This window comes from Apteryx mantelli, chromosome 1 (assembly GCF_036417845.1).
Source record: "Apteryx mantelli isolate bAptMan1 chromosome 1, bAptMan1.hap1, whole genome shotgun sequence".
NCBI classification, from domain to species: Eukaryota; Metazoa; Chordata; class Aves; order Apterygiformes; family Apterygidae; genus Apteryx; species Apteryx mantelli.
In genome coordinates this window covers 192,579,410-192,588,774 of record NC_089978.1, presented here as the reverse complement: position 1 = coordinate 192,588,774, position 9,365 = coordinate 192,579,410, and positions in this window count along the sequence as shown.

Genomic DNA, 9,365 nt, shown 5'->3' with positions numbered 1-9,365 from the left:
TTTCCATTTCATGTTTTTCTTTATGTGTCAATCACTTCCAAAATTTTTGTATTCGCTCTTGAATTACATGGGGGTTTTTTTCAGTACAGCTTGTTTCAGAGTATTTTTTAGACAGAAATTGCAACAGAGTTCACTAAAAATACATTAAGGTTGATCTATGGTTTAACACTTTAGTAGAAATGAGAAATAATAGCTGAAATGGTTAATACAGGAGTCCATTCACCTTGTCATTTTTATCGCCTTGTCAACAAGCAAATACAAATGTTCATTAGGCTTTGAGACATTTTATATAAACTTAATTGAAGACATAAGTATTTGTATTTAGCCAAATTTGTTGACTTCTCCAGTAAGATCCAACTCTAAAGTTAATGGAGGGTTTCTGTCTGAGCTAGATCAAGCCTAGGGGAATGAATTGGAAGAAAACTTTGACACTGTAGAAGGCTGAAGAAGTCAAATCTGCTCATTTGTTCCTCTCAAAAACTACTGGGGAGATTCCTGCAGTAGCTCATTATGGAACAGTCCTAACGTTACTCTTCACAAGTTGGGATTGAACTATGAACCTGGCAGTGCGTAGCCCAAATGAAGCCTTCGACACAGGATGAATGAGCAGCAGAGCCCCGCAGTGGGATGAGCAGGTGAAAGGCACGTCAGGAGTAACCTGATAGCCAGAACTGCAGATAAGGATACTGCACCATTAGCAGTGCTCGCTTTTACAGCTCTTGAAAGTAAGATACTGCCTAGCCATGTATAGTAAAGATGTAGTGGCACTTTTTGAACAGAAGGAATTTACTCTTGATGCAAAGAGCCTTCTAATTCATGATGGAATCTATTACTTTTGCAACTTTTTAATGTCTTTTTTTGTAAATCAAATTTCTGTGGATCATTACATTACCCATACCACACTGTCCAAGTTCTCTACAGTCTGATAGCTTACCCCTAACCATCTGCTGGAGTTAGGAACTGGCATATAAATTACACAAACAGCTTTCTATTAAGCAATAGTGGACTGGAATATCATAAGAACTTGTGCTTTGACAATGCCACAACAAAACAACTTTGGCTAATCACTGGCACTGCTGGACCCATGTTTTCTCAAATTTGGTGCTAACCCTAGAGAGCAGCATAGCTGCACCCTGTGTGCTGTTGCATGGCTATTGTACATCTCTTGGAAAGGAGCTAGTCAGGTATGTCCCCCTGTCCCCATCCATGGCACAGGACTTGCCTTTTTTTTATTTCCTCTCTTCTTTTAATATTTTTGGTGGCATAGGAAGTAAAAAAATGACAAATTGAATTAGTGTAATAAAAGCCATATGAACGTTCGATTAATATTTCTCCTTTGGTGCTGTCACATATTATAGTTAGAAATGTAATCTAAGCACACCAAGTATAGAGTATTTATTTATGCCCTTACTCTGGTATAAGCAGAAGTTATTTTCAGCAGCTTTTCAAATTCAAAATTCTCTGAAACAATCTCTGTTCTGTTTCTGAAAAAGCTTCTGTTAGTTGAAGTAATGTGGTTGTTGGTTAGGAAAGACAACAAAATATAATAGAATCATACAGTATTTCACTACACTTGACTAGAACACGGGATGAAAAATCTTAGGAAGGAAACTCAAGAATGCCAGTAATTTTTTAATTTAATTTTTATTTTTTTACTATTAATTAAACCTGCCCCCCACACAACACTTTGTATCAGAAAAATTCCAGCACGCTGTTTTGCGATAAGAAGTGCATAAAGGCTTGCTGATAAAGCTACTGCTCTATCCACTGTACGCAGCTGAGTTTCCACCAGGTCTTGAATGAGTTGCCCACCACCACTGTCAAGTAAAACATACTATTACCCCCATATTAGACTGAAGACTTAAAAGTTGGAGCAAATAAAAGACTTTCACATTACAAGAACTCACCTTTAGCTACTCAGGCCTCAGGATGAGGCACCAACTTATTTTCACAACCAGATACACATCTTATGTATTTGTGAAGGGTTAGTCACCCCACAGGGGGAGTCAAACTGTTCAGGATACTGAGGAGGAAGCTATACCAAATAACTATAGGCAGCTGCTTGCAACTAATGACACGGAAATTGAAAATTCCGCTGCTTGACAACATTGAATTGTTGTTGCTCTACATAGCTTTAAGGTGCATTAAGACATTTTGGGTTCTTACTTCAGCTATCTCTCTGGACTGATCTGGGGAATTGCCAGTGCTGACTCATGACAGTGCTGAAGCTGACAGAGACACGGGTCAAGCTCTCTCAATTACAGAAAGTTCTGTAGTTAATAGCTGTTAAAATAAATCAATGTGAACCTAACTTTTGCCATCCCACAAACGCAAAGCCAGGACACTGTAAGCTAGTTTGTGTCAGGAGTGTAAAACAGACAACCCAGCTGCCTTTGCAAATCAAAGAGAACAGCCCGATTCAGAGATTGGCAATAGCCAGAGGAGAAGAAGAAACTTTGCAAAAAATGTTTGCTTTATAAATTGTTTATAGGGTCCCTAGATACCATGGTGCTGAATTCATTATAAATGTATAAAAGAACCATTAAGAGGAATTGGGGGGTGGGGGTGGGACACCACTGACAAATTAGGTTTATATAGCTGAAAGCCCTAAAGATTTCTTCTGACTTGCAAAAGAATATAAAGATTTTTATCCTTAGAGAAAGGTTACTTCTTTTCCTAGGAAGGAAAAGGCAGAAGGAAAAAAAAAAAGGTGTTGAGAAAAAAAGAAATACTAGCAGAGGGATCAAACTCAGAGCCGTGGCTGGAAGAACAGGATTCACAGACTTGGGTTATTTCTATAATAAAAAAAAAAAAAGAAGAAAAACAGCTGTGAAGCCTCTCCCTAATGCTCTCTGTACTATTATACTGTCTTACCCTCCAAAACAGGGTAGCTGCGGACAAACCGCCCACTGGCCACATCCCTTGCCCACACCAGCTCCCGAGCCTTGCCTCGGAAAGCTGTCCATCCCGCCAGCGGCATGCCAGGGCTGTTAGGGCAAACCAACAGGGCAGATGGCCGGGTTTCCGTTCCGCGTTCATGTCCTAGCACTGTTAAATTTACTGTTATAAAGATGGCTTCTGAAACATTGCCATTATTATCGTTTAAGATAAAGCAGACCATTTAAGCCAGGTCTTGGCCTCTGTTTCTTTTTCACTCTGCACTGAGCCTCCAGAGACTTGATGAGCAAAGGCAGTACTTTCTCTACTGAATTTGAAGTAGGTCTCTACTATCTAAAATTACCTGTTAAAGATCTATCATGTTCTGATAAAAGAGATTTTATGAACGTACAAGATACAGCCACAGCATACACTAATGAGGTAGGTAAATTATGGAGTAATTGAAGGTAGGGCTGGAAGTGCAGCAGGATGTCCTATTTGTGGACTGCATCCTGCTTGTCTTGCACCCAGGCATACCACAAGACCATTTGACTTAGTGTAAAAAGTGAAACATTTTGTAATATCTGCTTGTTTGGCATAACTGTACAAAACCAGTAAAACTAAGATACCAGGAAGGAATTGGGTGACTGACACCTCATCTGCAAATACAGTAAATGTGTAATGGAGCAGCACTCAGGAGGTCCCACCTAACTGAACACGCCAGAACAGACCGATTCTGCCTGATGAGAAGAAGCAGCAAGCCTTCAGACCAGCCTGGTCTCAATTCATGAGGAAAGTGTATATAAAAATCAGAATTAGCTCCTGAAGGCTTGCAAGACATTCACAGAGTCTTCAAGCACCTTCAGTTCTGGGTAAGCAATTTGTCCTACTGGGGACACCAAAGTTAAGCTTAGCATGTGCAGTGCTTCTGTGACTCTACTCTGAAGTTTCTAATGCATATTACAAAACCAAATTATTCAGAGAACATTTGTGTGGAGGCAGGGTAGCGGGGAGACAGGAAACATCTGTACAGTCAGCTCTTTTCTGGAATTTGTTGCTGAGCATCAGCTGCTCTGTGGCAATTTTGAGACAACAAGAAGAGATTAATGGCAATCTGAAATAGCTATGCACAAGTGCATGGTAAACTGTTGCCATTGAAAAGTTATCACTTGCACTTACCCTGGAGGGGAAGTTTTGTTGGTCGCTGTGTGATGCTAGACATTAAGTTGCAGCTGGAGCACTCTTGCTCTAGTTTATTTTCTAATTCTTTCCCCAGTTCTTCACTGAATAACCTTCATAGGCAGCTAAGCTGTGAGTCCTGCCAGGTGGTGTCACAGATGCCAAAATCTTACATGGATTAAAGAGAGACAGGACAAACTCAGGAAAGAGAGCTGCACTGATGGCTCTGAAATACAAAGCTAGTAACCCAAGGTCAGGACACCTCTCAGCTACAAACCGCTTGGCCTGTTCTTACAGCTCTTCCCATTTTAGGCCACTCTCAGAAACCCAGCACTGGACTAGATGGGCCTCTGAACAGACCTGGTACAGCTGTTCTCATATTACAGTCCCCTGAAAAACCTGCAGCACGCTTGTCCGCATGCTCCTCATACTACTGATAAAGTATGAAATGGCCCCAGAGACCAGAACGCTAATTTGTAGTTGCTGAGTGATATCTACGGTTTTGGACTCCACAGTTAAAAGAGTGTGAGAGGGTTATTAGTTTTCTATTTGACAATCCCAGATTCTTTAAGATCAATCAGTAAAATATCTCAGAATCCTAAACTGTGAAATTATTTTAATTTTTAGGCCCATATTAGATTTCAGAACAGTCACTGCATGACCCTGGATGCTCACAATTGCATCTCTAGGCTGATTCAACCTATAATGTCAAAACTGAAATAAATACTCTCAAAATACCACTTTCATGAAAGAACTGATTCCGTGTTTGTTATCTCTTCTCCTCCAGCTACAGTTGCTGCTCTTTATATTTTCAGAGATCTTAGGGTGTTTTCAGTTATGTTAGTTACAGTTTTGATGTCTTTAGAATTTATGAGGCACTCAGCTTTAGACCACAAAAAGGAAATAAATCAAAACTGGTCACAAAGCTGTCAGTTCACAGCTCATTCCAGCTCATCCATCTTTCACTTTTTATTTATTTATTTGCTTGTCTTTTCTGAACAGAAATCTTGCTTTGAGTGCTGTAGCTCAGATGCAGCTCCTATTTCAAGCCATTAGGTTTACCCAAAACAACTACTCGGCCGAAGAAGCGACAAGAAGAGTATGAGCCGCGGGCTGAGGAGCCACGGCCGAGCTCACAGGCAGCAGGGCGGGAGCATCGCAGCGCTCACATGGGAGAACATATTTGCTCTGTGTCAGCACACAGTCCTACAGTCCTAGTCAGTGGTTTATTCTCATAAAAGTCAAACCAAAGGGTAGCCATAATATACTTTAAAAACTCAGGATTTTTGGAGATAAATAGTAGGATGCAGCCAGCAGCTTTCCACCAAAATCATTCTGTTATGTATGCAAAGCCTACACAGTTTTAAGCCCTCTATTAAGTTTTCTTGGTGTATAAAAATTGCACCTTCCACTACCTGAGCTCAAAGGCGTTGTGCAACAAGCCTCTGCCTTCAGGGGTGCTGCAAACCTGGCGAAGAAACACCCTGCTGAGAAACTGGACTCATGTTCCCCTGCCTTCATGAGAGGGGCAAGCCCAGAGCCGTCACCTGCTTCAGGTGGCCAAGCCCCCGCTGCACCACTACAGGTGTGTGGCATGAAGACGAGGTGGTGCCTCACATCCAGAATTTCAAGCCCCAGATATGTGAAGAAAGCAAGCGGTCAGAGCAGTTTGCTGTGAACTGGCCCAGGGTTCAGATCCCCAAGGAGATTTCCATGCTTACACCTCACATCCCGAGCAGAAGGACCTGAACCCTGCCGGTGCCTCCTGTCAGTGTCCTCCCTTCTGCTCATGTCTGGCCAGAAGCCCTTGGTTCTCAGCTCGTCATGCAGCAAGCCCCCTAGCTCAGCCTTACGAGTGCCTCGAAGCCCTTAAACTAGCTTTTTCCCGGTTCATCCCCTTGCAGGGCTAGACCTTGTGGGTGAGATGAGAACAGACCTCCAAACATGTGCTCCAACCAAAAACCAGGAAGAGGGGAAAGAGATGTTCCCATTTAACTAGATGACTGGTTCAAGTTCTCAAAAAGGACACTGGAGCGCGACGACTGTGCGTCCAGCGCACTGTCTTTCTCTGGGCCAGCCCATCATGCCACACTGCATGAAATACTTCTGAGACGAGACCTGGAGCCGGTGCTCCACTAAAGCTATGTTAACAGCAGGGGGAGGTGCACTTCTTATGAAGCTGTAGCAGGAAGTAAATTGTGACCACTCACATCATGGGTGAATAGCTCTAAATACCAAGTTATGTGTAAAAAAGAAAATTCCTGTCTCCTTGCCAAAAACCTGTTGATTTATGAGGGCAGGGGGGTGGGAGGGGGAGGGGGTTAAGGTTCCAGAAACAGCTTGTCTTTGAATACAGCAAATTCCATCCTGTGCATCCTCACGCTGTAAGCAGGAAAAACAGCACTGAGTATTTACTCACTGTCCTTCATCTCAGGAAGCCATGCATAAATGCAAGCACAGGAAGCTGTGCTTTAAATGTCAAAATACGCTTTAAAAACTTTGTCTCAATTAAGCTTTTTCAAGCTATAAAAATATGTTATATTATTCTTGAAGCTGTTCATAAGAAGAAACTAAATTACTTCTGTTTTTTTGTCCTCCCTTTCATAAACCACATTCTCCTGAAGTCAAGCACTAATATACTAGAATATTTTCCACCAGTGGTATTTTGCATATCAGGAAGAGCTCATAATTTTATTTTGAATTGGCATTTGCACATTCAGTTAGTCAAATTCACTTCATAGTGTGACACAGCATATGCCTCACAACTTGGCTGCATAAGGATATTCACGAATGTTAAAGCACAACACACAAACAGGAAAGCATATTGCATTCCTGTATGCTCAGGCTGGAACAAAATAGCTGTTGTGCTCCATCTTTCTCCATATCTTTCTTCAGAGGACTGGATGATGTCTTTCATCTCAGAGAGAAATATTTGCAAGGAAATATCAAGGAAACTCTTTCTACTTGTACAATTTCCAGTTTGGGGCATGTGGAGGGAAATGAGCTGACCATATCTAGAACATATCCATTTCCTATTCTGTAGAAAAAGAGGACACCAACTCTGAACACTGTTTTAGGTTTTTTGCCTTTTTTTTTTTTAGTACAGAATTCACTTTAGGAAACAAGCCAAACCTACACTTAGTGAATTGCTCCAAAAAATGTACAACTATCCCTGTGTTTTTTTGCCCCATGCAGAACGTGGGTAGTCAGCCCCACGCTTCATCAAACATTTAGGGAGGCATCACAAGCACAGCCAGAATCTTCCCATATTTAAAACTTTCTTCCACCTAACCTAGACTTTTCAGACAGGTCCTAATTGAAAAGTAAGCCCCTGGCAAGTATGAAATTTTAATGTTAAGCCACCTGAGATGTCCAAGAGGGAAAGAAAAGTTTTTAAAGAAACTGAACCTGAGAAAAGATAACCACTGAAGTAACCACTGGAGTAACTGAAAAACTTGCCAAAAAAGGACCTAAGCATTGAACACAGGTTTAGAAATTAAGCATTGCTTTAGCACTGTTATAGTGTGTAATGCATTCTTCACCTGTACATATGTAACATTCCCCAAACATCAGCTGTACACATTTCTCTACTTCTTCTTAATAAGTTTTCATCTCTTATCCACATCAATGTTTCAAATTCTAGAACAATTCATAATACAAGATAATGTAATTACATTACAAGACAGTTTAATTTGCAAGTTCATTTCTTGCCAAGAGTAGGGCAGCAGAATCCCTAATTCTAAATAAAACCTATTTTATGCCAAATATCCTTGCCAAAGTCCTCTAATGAGCTGGCAGAGAATGGCTTACACAGGAACATCCTACTGTCAGCAGTGCTTTCCAGGCATTACTGGTACCTCATGACAACTCTTTTTTTTCCATGTGGCTGTCATTTTGTTCTGTCCTATTCCAAACAATAAGCATGAGAATTTCCTCTCTCAGCCACCATACACATCAAAAAAGCAGGTCACTTCAGTATATTTTACTTCAGCTCTGTCATGTCTGGAAATATTAAACAGTACTACTAAATATTTATAGTGAGACAGTTCTGTCACTGATAGAGAAAGCAGAGCAGTTAGTGTTAACGTCTGCACCACAAATGGCAATAGCAGACCCTGATTCATATGCAGAAAGGAGAAAAGTCAGAACAATGTGGGATTCAATTGCTTTAAGTACTCACATGAATAAGTGAAATACCCCATATCCTGAACACTTTGCTCAGCTGAAACTTGTCCAAATGGCCTCTGCCTGTAGACAAGCTGAAGGTTTCACTCATTGGCCTATTGGAAGCTGAGGATATTCGCATATTTGAAGGCCTCTCTTGACAAATAAGCATGTTCCTCTCAGGAGCGACCAAAAAAATAGAACAAAGCACTATCTTCTCTCTATTGATTTCATCATCATGAGCCAAATTATAAGCTAGTTTCTCACAAGCTCCCAGTAAAGGAAGCTTTCCTAAAGAAATAACTGAATATAGTCCAGAGGAAATCCCAGTATTTCCTACCACTGTCCAGCAGGTACAACACTTCCCCTCTGTGGCAAACCTTATTCTCTGAGTGCCTTAACATTATGGGTGGAGTAACTGGTACTCAGGGGTAGTTACACACATTAATTGAAACGTTTTGTCATATACTGCCATCTACAAGCAATGTGGCCAAAGAGCTGAGTATAGCAAAACATTAAAAAAAAAGAGAGAGAGAGAGAGAGAAAGAAACAACCCAGGAGGTAATGCTTACCTGAGAGCTCACTTATATGAAGCTCTAGGGAATACCGAGCTGTGAAATGAAATGAGTGTACAGACCGGTTGTGGGTCACAAAAGCTACTAACAAGTCTCCATGACCTCTCTCCTCTTGAGGTAGCCAGTCATCTCCAGGTCGTTACCAGCCTGCGCATCAGACACAGTGAACAACACTGTGAGAGGATAATGCTGACACAGCCCAGGAGAGATGTATTTGACAGCCTGAGAGCCCCAACTCTGCTAGTCAACAAAAAGCAGCTTTGTCAACAGCTCCAGAAGATCATAAACAACAAGCCATGAACCAGTTTCCTGTAAGAACTTATCCTGGATGCCCTTGATTCAGTGCAAAAATGTTTTGGGCTCAGGAAAGGAGAAATCTGTTTCTCAGACATGGAGTGACTTGTCCTGACTAAAGAACTTTAGCATGAGAAAGATCATGTCTCTGAAGATAAGATAAACAACCTGCAAAGCTGCGAGAGTAGCATGCCTATACCAGACTCTCTAATCTCTTCAAAAGCCAGTCAGCAGCACTACCCTGAAACCTGCTGTCTCTACTCAGGAGCAATCAAT